At 38.1% G+C, this 12,594-nt stretch overlaps 1 protein-coding gene across 2 annotated transcripts in view; it reads left to right on the top strand.

The window, feature by feature from the left end:
* The first annotated feature begins 1,595 nt into the window (after nucleotides 1-1,595).
* FRYL (FRY like transcription coactivator) overlaps nucleotides 1,596-12,594 on the top strand; it is a 168,898-nt gene continuing 157,899 nt past the window's right edge. Inside the window, exons 1-2 of one of the 2 annotated variants that reach the window (XM_026846614.1) lie at nucleotides 10,121-10,173; nucleotides 10,278-10,410. The gene's annotated coding sequence lies outside the window, so the exon portion shown is untranslated. Of the gene's footprint in view, nucleotides 1,660-10,120; nucleotides 10,174-10,277; nucleotides 10,411-12,594 lie in introns of those variants that run through there. The other variant, XM_026846615.1, reaches the window with a different exon arrangement.

Genomic DNA, 12,594 nt, shown 5'->3' with positions numbered 1-12,594 from the left:
CTCAGGCGGGCGGCGACGCTCCCGTCTGCCCGCGCACCCCCCTCCGCGCACTGGCCAGGCTCTCCGCCCTTCAGGTGAAATTTACTTGGAAATCCCGAGCGTCTGAGTAAGATACGCGTGTGCGCGCCCTTCGCGCCGTTCGTAGCGCCTCGCTAAAGGAGGCACTTTAAGGTGCTGTTGGACCAGACTTGGTTCTGACAGTGTCTTAAAGGTTCGTTTTACAGTGTCACGTAGATGTTACCAATGTGGCTGGCTGTAAGTACTGTAGGGGCTTGCTTAATTTTTCTTCCTCCTGCTTCCATGTGTATGTACTTACAGTATTTTGGTTTTGATGATTTTTGTTTGGTTATAATGACAACTGCTCGGTGAATAAATCAGTTTGTATCTTAACCAGAAATCAGTGGTCCAGCAATCACGATAGCTCCAGGTAAAACCTCCTGAGGAATCAGATGGAAAACATTAAAAAACCTCCACCCAAAATATTTTGGTGGTCACTCATACCAAGTGGCAAAAGCAGTTTGCTAATACAGTTTTAAGGAACAATAAGGCAGTCTGGAGATGAAGTAGTGAGAGTGTAACCTAGATTTCCTTCAGAATTACAAATCTGAAATATGCCTTAGGAAAGAGATATGCTAAAGCAGAAAGCAGGTTCTTCTTTACTCTTACGTGCATTGCACATGTCCCAAGCTCAGACTTCATGTAGTGAGAAAGACTTAGATGGTAAATCATCTTCATGTAAATACAAACCAGAAAGAGTAAAGTGTAAGTTAATGAGGTAGTAGGTGAAGAGCCACTCACGTGGGCACAAGTAATATAGAGAGTATAGAGTACTGATAAAGAAGGTGATTTGCTGATTGTGGGTTGACTGAAGAGTGGAATTAACTGTAGTTACTTAGGAAGTATTTCCTCAATGTGTTGTTTCCTCAGTAGACTGTTTCAGATGCTTTGCTTTTGTGTTGTTACTGCTATGCTGACGATATGCCCTGAATACTTCAGAATCTCTGAGGAAGATTGTTGAGCAAGTGATGGGAAACCACACACCAGTTCTTATCGTGCACCGCTATCACAGGAAGGAAACAAACTCATCGGTAAAAATTGTGTTGCAGGTTTAAATAAGTCACGTATTTAAAGATGAGGGTGACATTCTCAATGTCAAAAGCTTCCTTTATCTGTGGTGTGTAGAGGCCCCTTAGTTAGTGGTACTTGATGGCTGTTGTCAGTAGACAACTGACTTGCCTGCGTGAATTGCTGCTGTGAATGGCTCCTTATTTATACTCCAAATTGGATTTGGTTAAAGCCTGTGCTGACTTCTCTCTGGAATTGGTTTCCTTGGAGCACAGTGTTGTTGCTTTGGGATGTTGTAGAAGATTGTTGCTGAACTTCATTTCAAAAGAAAAGTTGTTTAATTATTCTGTGGGGTTAGTTAAGGTAAAGTTGAAATATTCAACTAACTGTGTGTGGCTAGCCTAGGCGAACCAGAGCATGGTGAAGGCTAGTTCTCATGTAATAGCATACATGAGGAGGGAAGTTGGAGGGTTGTAGGGCTGTAAGGCAAAAGGTAGAACTGTTCCGTTTTTCATGTTACTGTATTTACACTTTCCAAGGTCGTCCTGCTAGGCCTCAACAGCTCAAGAGTGGTCCTCACATTTCTTTTTCACTGTGTTTGTCTTTTTAATTTTTGGGGGTAAAATTAATTGGTATGTTGGAAGTTTTTGCTAATATAGTTGAGAACACACTGTCTGTATTTAGTTTTTCTAAGAATTTAAGAAGATTATGATTACACCTCGCTCCCCTCCCCCCCCATGGCTATGCATCGAGGAAAACAACTTGGAAAAGAGCGTATTTTGCATCTGGAGTTGCACATTTTTCATCTAGTTTTGTATTTTGGGGAGTTTTATCTTGGTCATCTTGTCTAGTGATGGCTGCTTCATTATTGCACAAAGGACTAAATGACTTTTTTTTTTTTTTTGGCCTAAGTTCCTGAAGAGGCATGTTGGCAAACTTTACACTTAAGTGGACTCACACAATACAGAACATGAGTATGTGATACGCTCCCTCTGGCTTAGAGAACTGAGAGCAATTTTTGTCTGTATTTAAGCCTTGGCTTAACAGAACCCATAGGTGTCACATGAAGATAATGCAAGAGGAAGGTGCTATATGCACATGTGAATTATGTGAGTTGCTGTGAGACAAATGAGGATAGTGGTTCAAGGTTCGTGACCCCATAACTGTAGTTATTGGCCTGCCATTGCCTTACTGGTAGGAGATGCAGTGTAATTTATCCATCAGCGGGAGGGCAGCTGGCCTAGTGCACAGCCTAGCTGTGGTTTTATTGTTTTTTACTGCTTTTGCACACTCACATCTGAAAAACTTTGAACCTTTATGACTTTTGTATTTGTAATAATCCTCCCAGGAATGACTATGGGCTGGAGAAGTAGTGTTGCAATGTTAGGTTTTAGGATTCAGCATTATTCTTGTCAGGTCTGACTCCAAATCCCAGTGAACTACAGTAATAGATGTTACCCAGACTGACTCGGCTAAGGTTGCTTCTGCCTATTTTTATTGATTAAAATAGCAGCTCTTTCTAGTATTTAGCTCATTTATCCCAGTGTTTGATTGTTAATTCTCGAAGTGTCTGTGTACTGCCATATAGCTCTGTCTCTTTTAAGATTTGTGTTGTCCTTCCTTCCCTCCCCTCCCCCAAATCTATTATAATCCCTAATTCCCTCTGACATGAACACCTCTCAGGAAGAATGACAGAATACAGTCTCCAATACCAAGTGTCCAGTACTGTCACTGGAAGATACTGGAAAAGAATAAATTGACTCAAGCTAGTTGAAAACTCTGCTCTTGACATGGCTTCAGTTTTGAGGGATTTTTGTGTTTATTCCCTATTTTTTTCTAGAATTTTATGTTTGCATGCAAAAATGGAAGAGGAACAAATATTGTTTAAAAAATAAACTTCTAAAGTTGAGTTTGAGGTTCTCTGAAATGTCTAAATATTTGGTCTGATATAATGGCCTAGTGCCCAGAAGCTGTTACTGTAAGCTTTGGGGTTTTAACGGTTTGTTCTTTACATCAGTATTCTTGCCCTTGTCAGTGTGAACAACGTGAATTGTTTTTTGCAGTTAGCAATGATAGACAAAGCTGGTCTGCGTGGAGTTTGTGCAGATCTCTGCACAGGAGTACCTCTCTTCTGCTGTTCTGGCCACTGTTTTGGCAGGTGGTCTGTACAAGTGAGGTGGCCTGTGCTTTTTCAGAGCTGGGCCTGGGTTAGTCTAAAATAGCTGGCTTTTCAGTGGTCTGTAGCAGGAGACTTGGGACTATTGACATGCACACTTCAGTGCTACTGCTAGTCACTTAGCAGTTAGTGTGGTGACCTATTCTCTCCTTTCTCCCTGTTTTCCAGAAAATGGGACAAGACTTTTGTCTGGGACCTTTTTCTCTCCTCTTTTTTCCTTTGGTTTTTAATCAGTTACATGAGATATACTAAAACAAGCTTTGTGTGTTTTATCATCTAACTATTGGAAGACTGCTTCAGCATTAAATAACATACAACCTGAAAATTATAAATACTCCCAGGTGTTAAAACAGTTTGTCAGTGGAAGTTGCCAACATTATTTTTCTGCTTAAATAGCAATTCTTCCTTGGTAATGTGTATTTCCCTTATCTTCAGTGTATTTCTAGAGTGTAATAGTATAATTTTGCTTAAACAGATAAACCAGATCTCTCTTGGTTGGGTGAGATGTTTCCTGTTCACCTGATCATCCTAAAATCCCACTGCTGTCTTCTTTCATATATAAATTAGTCTTTTTAGCATGCGTTGACCAGACCTGCATGAAGTATTCCAGTGGAGGTTCCAGTGGGAATTTATAGAGGTCTTTTAATGCTTTGGTGGAAATATCTTGCTGTTAAACCTTAGGATCCCGTTTTCTTCCCTCAGTCCTCTTGAGGCTTCTCTGCTTTGTCTTCATAAGCTGCAACTTAGAACAACAAAAAAATTACTAAAGTATGTTATGTTAAATGGGAAGAAAAGCTTTAGGTTGAATACAGCATTGATGAGTATCACTGTTGCCAACAGTCCTTAGGCCTACTGTAGTAGTTCAGGTCACAGTGGGAGTGATGCTAGTCATACTCATGCAGAAAGTGTTCAAGGAGCTCAGAGATCCCTTAGCAATGTGTGAATAATCAAGGGAGAAGAGCAGAAAGAAGGGTACCATTTTTAGAGGCAAAAATGTACTGAAAAGATCTTTGTGAGAATATGGGTAAGACCTGCTCTGCAATATTCAACCCTGCTTGTTTAGCCTTTCACAGAAGACTTATTGCTGTTGGTCTTTCACTACTTGTTTTTTGTAGTAGTCTCAAAGACGTTGTGTGGGTTTTGCCAGCCCTATGCAGTTGTTTATTTGTTTGGAGTGACTGAATATCATGTTGGTTATGTTTATAAAATAAGACCTGGTGAGAGTGGTGAAACCTACAGGTAGTTTGTTGTACTTGGCCCAAAAGATAAGTCTGTAGTAATTCAATGTGGGAAACTGTTAAAAGGTAATAGGAGAAGTATAATTCATTAAAAAAAAAAAAAGTAATATCTGTACCATAAGGCTTAAGAACATTATGATAAAACCAGGTCGTGGGAATTCACATTTGAAGATGATTTTGCAAGGATTGACTTTATTTCTCCAATGATGTTGCCCATTTTTGCAAAATGAAGCAGCATCTGTTTTTGTAGATACCATGCCCTAGAGGGGAGTTGCAGTTAACAGTACACCTGGACAAAGACTGATTATCTCTAGAGAAGCTACTATGAAAGATAGGTTGAAGTGTTCCTAGACATTTTTATCTGTCTTGCATGAGAATAGTACTTATCAACACCACTTCTGATCCTGTGCTAAATCAGAACTGTTAGGGTTGTGTCTGTGGCAGCTGAACATTTTGACATTGACACAATTACCATTATCTTAAACTGAATTTATCTAATCTGCCAGTAATGATGATCATGTTAAAAAAGATCACTGTAAGCAAAAATGGTAAGATTTCCACCTCTGTAGACATCATCCAAAACCAGTGTAATCCAGAAAGATGAAGAGTTACTGTTCTGTGCATTGTGCCTGCTGACTGGCCTGTTTATTCCCTGGGGTAGTGTGATGAATAGTAGCTGGTCCCATCATGGCTGGTGCTGTTGAAGTGACTCAGGGAGCTCCTGGGTACCCCACCTCAGCTCATAAAGAGGAAGGAGTTGGGAATGAATGCTCTTGATCTTGGGTGTAGCAGCAGTAAGAGTAGGTCTCCCTGACACCATCACTCAGATACAGCAAACCTGTTTCTCCGTTTCCTGTAGATAGAGATCATGGAGATCCTGCCCCTCTGTTTCTTCATTTTAGACCTCACCTCTGCCTCCCCATCTGAACCTATTTGGTGGTAGATGTTGCATATAAAAATGGGGGTCGGAGGTGTTTCTTCAGATGGAGTTGATACATATGTTTCTGTGTATATGTATATATTTACATGTACCTACCTGCAGAATTAATAGGTGAATAACTGGTACAGGTGAGAAGTGGTGGATAGCAAGCATGGAAACAAACTTAGGTAGATACAAGCACAAAATTAATAGAACAAGCTCTTGGGTGAAGAATCTGAGTCTTTACCTACCACTATATACTTAACACTTTTGCATACTTTTGGACCTTTGTTGTACTAGGGAGAAAATGAACCTGATTTAAAAACATTTGTAAACGTTTCTCTTACTGTATGTCATGATCAACCTTTAATATTACAGTCTGTTATTCAGAATCTGTAAACAAGCCATCACGTAGGCACAGATTATACTTGTATTTCTGTGGTGATGGAGGTAAATTGTGTACAATTGACTTGATCCAATTTAAAGCCCAACCTTGCATCTCCTGGGAGGATATCTAAAGAAGGTACTGCATAGTACATTCCATGTTTTGCTGATAGTGCAAGTTATTGTTCTCTTGACTCACATTTTAAAATTAAGAATAAATAGTTCTGTTTCCAAGTATTTCCTAGCCTCTATCCTTTTACAGTAGCGTTTACTGTATTCTCCCTTAAAACCGTATCTAGTATATAAAATTCTTTCATATAGTCTTATAGTTGAAAGGCATAAAATCGTTACGTGACTCTGAGTGATGCAGGTGTTCTAAGTTTAAGAACTGGCATGTGTTAGCGACACAAGTCCTCAAAAGATATTTTGAATTTAGCAGATGGCTGTTTGAAAACTATTATGCATTTGCTATGAGAAGAGTAGGATGCATAGGAGAGAGAGAATATCAGTAGGGCTTTTATTATGTTTTATGCCTAGAAACAAGAATAATATTTCAACTACTTTTCTGTTTATCTTATTGTCATACTGGAGAATACAGACTGGGCTTATTTGAGCTTCTGTTAAAGTAAAAATGCGAGTTCACGTCTCAGCCCGTTTAAAGACAAATTACGAACTCTTCAGGTTCAATGCTGTTTAAGAAAAAAGAATGAGTAGAGATGGACTTCAAATATAACAAAGTCCTCATATTGTATTTTGAAAGCTCTTAGCACTGCTGCCTTTTCTATAGTATTTATATCAGTTTTTCAGAAGCCAGAGAATATTGCACTAGATTGAGATATATCAGTTTAAGCACGTTTTTCTGCAACTGCTTGAGTAGATAAGAAATCTCCTAACTGTTAAACTTCAACTTTGTCTCATCAGCATATCTGAAGAACTACTAGCTTATTACATACTAGCATATACTATTATATATAGGACTTGAGTTTAACCTCTATTGAAGTTGCTTTGAGAGGAAGGAGTGAGTAAAGTGGCTTCCTACTTTGTTCAAGGGAATAATGTGGGGCGTTTGGGTTGTGGATTTTTTTTAACTTTAAAAAAAATTTTATTTAAAACCATATAGGCTTTGGTACTGAATGTGCATAATGTTCATGTTGGTTCCTCCTCATGGTATATAATAGCTAAAGAAAAAATTTATTGCCATGTATTTTTCTTTGTACAGGCACAGTAATAAAACTGGTCAGTGATTTAGTAGTTTTTGGCACTTTTAAAGAAAGAGGATGTATTTTTAGCTTTAACAATCTATTAAGGGAGGAAAAGTAGTACATAAGCTGTTGATTTTTTCATACTGTAGTTCCAAGTGCTTGAACCTTGCTAGGCATTGATTTCCAAAAGCTTATTGAATTGAAAAGGATTATTGGTTTTGGTCTGAGATACTTTCAAAAGTAGGAAAATGGCAAAAGCAGTTTGAAGGTATGATACAAGCTCTTTGGATTTAATTATTTAGTTTCATGCTTACAGGCTAATTTTTGGTTTAGTCTGTGCTTGCAATTTATTTTGTGAAAAGGAGTTTAGCTTCTAGAGCCATTTGGCATTCTTTGCATATTCTCTGTTGTTCCTATAGTTAGTGGTGGTGGTGCAGAGGTCAGAATTTGAGGCTCCTTGCCTATACTGCACACTTATGGAAGTTCTCTCTTTTCCCATTGCTGAAACTTTGTTAATGTAGATGTGGTTGAATGGTGGAGTTTAGATTAATGGCTGTGAGAGCTTTAGTGGGAGCCACTGTAAATGCTCTAGATATATGGTTTTGTTTTATTGTCACAGGCTGCAGTGCATCTGAGGAAGAAGATGGTTGTTGCTGTTGGTTATGGTCTGCCATTTTCCCTCCCCAGTGCATGTGAAATAAGAAGGAACCAGTGACAATAAATGTCTAGGTGGTGACATAAGATGAGTGAAGCTGGAGTCTTATTTGTTACTCATCTCTGAAATATTTGTGTATTTTTAAACATTTTTTAATATTTTAAAATATTTAAATATAAAATATTTAAATTTAAATATTTTTAAACATTTGTGGTGGCACAGACTTAGTTTTAGCCATTTTCCTGGTAGAAGCAACATCCATTTGAGGTAGTCCTAATATATGGACTGCTTACAACTTCTGACATTAACAGAAGAGTGCTGTAAGTTCTTGGTCCTCTGCAGATCACTTGCAGATTGGACACTTATTTTGCAGTTTCTTGAAACGCAGCACAGAAATACTTTCTCTTAGACAGCTAGTCCAAATTTACAGTTTATAAAATAGGAAATAACTAAGGTCACTTTCTTGGGAGGCCCAAAGTAAAATCATTGGTTCTGTATTACAGCTGAGGAAACACTTCTCTAAATCAATAATCAGAAAATAGCAGGGGTAAAGGTGAGAGACAGTGGATGTTAGCACCAAGGGAAGGTGTAACTGAGCAAGTCCTTCATCACTGATTTCTGAAGGTAGTCAATTCCTTGGGCTGTGGCACTAGTGAAGACAATCTTTATTAAGAGGCTAATCTGAGAGACTTGAAAGGTCTTATGCCTAGATAGAAATATCCACTGTGCTCCTTGAGTTTTGGCATATTTCTAATATGCAACATACCTTGAGTTTTGGCATATTTCTAATATGCAACATACCTTGAGTTTTGGCATATTTCTAATACTATGAAATGAGATTCCAAAATATAAAATGTTTTAATCAAAATTTAACAGGCACTGGCCCAATCGATGATATTCGTGATTCATGTACTTTTCTTAATTGTTCTTTGTGCTAACTATGGAAACAAGAATGCGAATACATATTTTAAAATTTGAGTTATCATGGTCAAGTTATTACACATTTGGCACCAAGCTCTACTCTGAGGTTTATCTCGCAAATCCTTCTCAACTACAAATGCAGATTGTATGGGAGTCTTTTCAATTGAAGTTTGTAAGTTTGTAAATGGAGAGTTATTCACAATTCTTGTGAAGAAAAAGTATTGAACCAGTATAACAAACATAGTTCTCAGGTGCAGATGTTTGGCTATATTCCAGACTTCTGGTATGACTGAGTTACGTATCCTTTTCTTTTCCCATGATTCCCCATAGGTGTCTTGATTTGACTCATGAGCGTTATCTCATTTCTGCATCAGTTATGTAGAAGTTGAACCTACCTCAGTTTCTTGCCTATGATCTATGCATCTTCCAGTTGCAGTGTTTGTGTTTAATGAAGTTGTTCTCACACCCCGTGCCTCAGCCCCCAAAAGGCTTGCTTTTTGCATGGGAAACCACTGCTCCTCTCCTGTTTGACTTCCGTGCTTCCTGTAGTTAATTGATTGTCAGCCACCCAGCCTCACTGGTTGGGTGGATCATGGAGTGGAAAAAAGGCTGCGTTTCCACAAGGAGATTGGTGAAATTGAGAAAGTACCGCATGACCACCATGTTCTTGACAGCATTTCATAACACTTAAGTCATCACATAACACAGAACTTTTACAAGAAGCTAAAGAACCGAGTTGTTACTAAAAATCTTCTGTTAAGATAAAGTGTGCCAAGCTTCAGTAAAGAAACGGGGCACATTTGGATATCAGCAACCTGGAAAGCTTCATTCCCCCTTTTTATTCTTATAAAATCCAGTCTTGTGGGGTAGTTATCTTAGAAACAACTTCTGTAATATTCAGGTGCTCTTAAACTTTTTTTTTTGTAATTTCTGGTATAGCCACTAATATCACTTATTTGGGAAGAAAGGAAGGTACAGTCTAACTGTACAGGCTATTGCTGAAAAGAAGGTTGGGAGATTGGAGGAGCTGGACAGTCCCTTTCAGATGTGCTGGTAGCAACTCCCAGTGCTGTAGTAGAAAAAAAGCTTAATTGGTCTGTAACAGGAAAGTCTTATATATGGTTATATATATGTTGTATAATAATCTGGGTTATAATTAAATTTTTTTTTTTTTTTCCCCTTCTACCCCTTGCATGAGGGGGGTGGTGTAAGTTGTGAGCCTTGAGCTGAAGCCTGGTTGTCCCTTGTCCTGTGGCCTGATAATTTTCTCCATTTTATGGGCTCTTACTGCATCTGCCATCACTTTTGGGGGGAACAGTGACAGAGGACCAGAGCTCACAAGGGGTAGTGTGTTCTGTTAGGAGTGCTTGTGATATTGTTACTTAGCCAAGCTCTATGAAACGCCAAAGGTACAGGTCAGTTGTGTGTTTTAAGTGACCATGGTGCCATTTTGTTTGCCCCTAAACTGGTTTATTAGCAACTTCTTGTTGTAACTTTTAAAATGATATCTTAAAAACTAATATTCATCTTTGCTTTTATTCTACCTTCGGTGTATTGAAGCTTGCAGAGGATTTATAGGACGGAAAACACTGCTCTAGCAGTTGATTAAAACTGTTAGTATTTCTTTCTTCTGAAGTCTCATCCTGTTAAGTCTTTTGGGGCAGCAGTTATAGAAAGGCCCTAATTTAGTGTGTTGTACATATCTTCTTAAATACAGGTGCCAACACTTCGGTTTCCTGCAACATTTAATCCCCTTCCCTGAATTTTTTGGAAGTGGTCTTCTGTACCATCTCCCCTACACTTAGCAACGGCAGTGTGTTATACTGGAGCATCTAATTGCTGTTTAAAAGGTAAAGTTAAGTTTGGTCTTCTATGAATGTAATATATCATCTTGAATATAATTGAGATAAAAATTTTCTTTTAAACACCCCCACCCAAAAAAAGTTCACCTAATGAAAGTTATATGTGCTGTTACTTGGACAGGTTTGACGTTGCTTGGATTTGTAGCTTTGTTTTCCAATTCAGGATGTTAGAGGAGTTCTAAATTTTTTTTTTTTAAAGTATGAAAACTTAGGGTTAGCAGCAGTGTCCTTCGAATTATTTTTTTAAAACCTTATGATAGTTAACCTCTTATACTTTGAACTTCATTGTGTCATTTTGTCATGTTCTGCTTCTTAGCTTTTCATAAATCTTTCATAGGGGGTGAACCCCAAACACTGAACCTCCACCTGTGTGATACCTTTGACTTAAAATCTAATAAAGTATAGTTACATTTTAACTTCTAATGAACTTCCCTCCAGCAGTATGTTGCAGTTACTGTAAGCTTTGCTCATATCCGTTGGAGACTTTTGACCTTACTGCTACTTTTACCAATACTTTTTTTTCATGTAGTCAGACTTAATCTGATCAGATTATTCTGTAGGATATTGTAGGTTGTATCTGAATACAACTCTAGTTGTACTTGAAGTTCTGGGCAGCAGTAGCAATTCTAAGTTTGTAAGTTTATTATTGCTCAGTACGTACCACTAAAAAAATCGAATACCTTAAATTAATTTTCTTGTGCTTCCCACCATTTAGGCTCTTTCCAAACACTTTGCCAGCTGAACTGAAATGTACTAAAGCTTGGACAGTCAAGTTAGTTTTCATCTTTATTTCCTCCATTAAGCAGCTTGGCTATTGGGTAGTGCGTTGGGGCAGCGAGAGAGAATGAATCTGGAGTAGTGAAGAATGAAGATGTACGTGTTTGCTCTGGACACAGCAAGGAGGGAAGTCTCTAAACAGAGTGGATAATGTATCTGTGAATGTACATTTATTTCACTTGAGAAAGTGAGCTAAAATGTCAGCATACACCAGGGTGGATTTCTGTCTGGGTATTCTTTCAATTTTATGGAGAGTAATATGGCATGGTTTTGACTTTGTTAAAGTGCTATTCACAGTTAGTGTCATTGGAGAGGAGTTAAAGGACAGCTGACCCACTCGCTTCCGAACTGGAGTGGATGTAAGGTTTTGCATGAATTAATTTAAATGCCTTCTTCCCTTTTCTAAAAAAGGGTAAAAAAGAGGGGAAAAAAAAAAGTGATCAGTGCAGTTTAATAATGTAGGCAGGATGAAAGACCATACATTTCTGCTGCACAGAAAATGGTGTTTGCTAGCCCTAACTGTCTAAAGAGGAAAAATTGATGCTGATTTGATGCACTGTGCTGTCAAATGTGCAAACTACAGAAAGCAGGTGATGTTTTTATTAGAGTTGCAGTTTAGCAGGTAAAATTCAGAGTTAAGAGTTTTATCCGTCTGTAAACATTTCCCTTTATAACTGGTCAAGTCTTTTAAAAAACTTGACTTGCTTTTCCAAGGAATTACATAGTATGTTCCCAATTTATATATAAACGTAAACTTGCTTCCTATTTGCGAAAGCTTATCTAATTTTCTTGCTTGTCTCTAAATCCCACTTTTAAACTTTTTACGTCTTAAAATCTTCAGAATGTGCCTTTTTGCCTTTAGATTGCCCTTATTATGTGGTTCTCTTTTGTATTTTTGGAAACGCTAATTAAGAAGTAGAACAAACCATACATACAAGAATTGACAATGATGGAATGGTTCAGGCATCCCTAAAGGAAACTAGTATATTTGTGTTACATCACTGATAAAGTCGTGTTGGTTGTACAGGTCTCTTTACATACTTGCAAATTTTCACAATGTGACTTTAAAAAAAAATAATTTCCATACAAACAAGATGATCAGGAGATGGATTGCTGCTGCAGGTTGAGACTTGAGTTGTTAAAAGCAGTTAAAAGTGCTTGATCTGCCTCCAGGGTAAAAATAAAAATACAAAATTGCTTTTGGTGTAGCTTGGCGGTATAGAACAAAAACAAACTCTGCTGCTTAGGCAGGCTGTGACAGGTATGCAAGTTGCGTACAAACTTTTGTTGTGAAGGAATCTCCAGAAGTTCTCAAGGCTTTGTTAGGGAGACAAAACTGAAGTATTGTTTGTTTCTTTTTCTGACCACATTCCCGTGCTGAGCAAGGCCGGGGGG

This window comes from Athene cunicularia (assembly GCF_003259725.1).
Source record: "Athene cunicularia isolate RWA chromosome 4 unlocalized genomic scaffold, athCun1 chr4_part1, whole genome shotgun sequence".
Classification (NCBI taxonomy): domain Eukaryota; kingdom Metazoa; phylum Chordata; class Aves; order Strigiformes; family Strigidae; genus Athene; species Athene cunicularia.
This window is presented reverse-complemented; position numbering and strand designations above follow the sequence as displayed.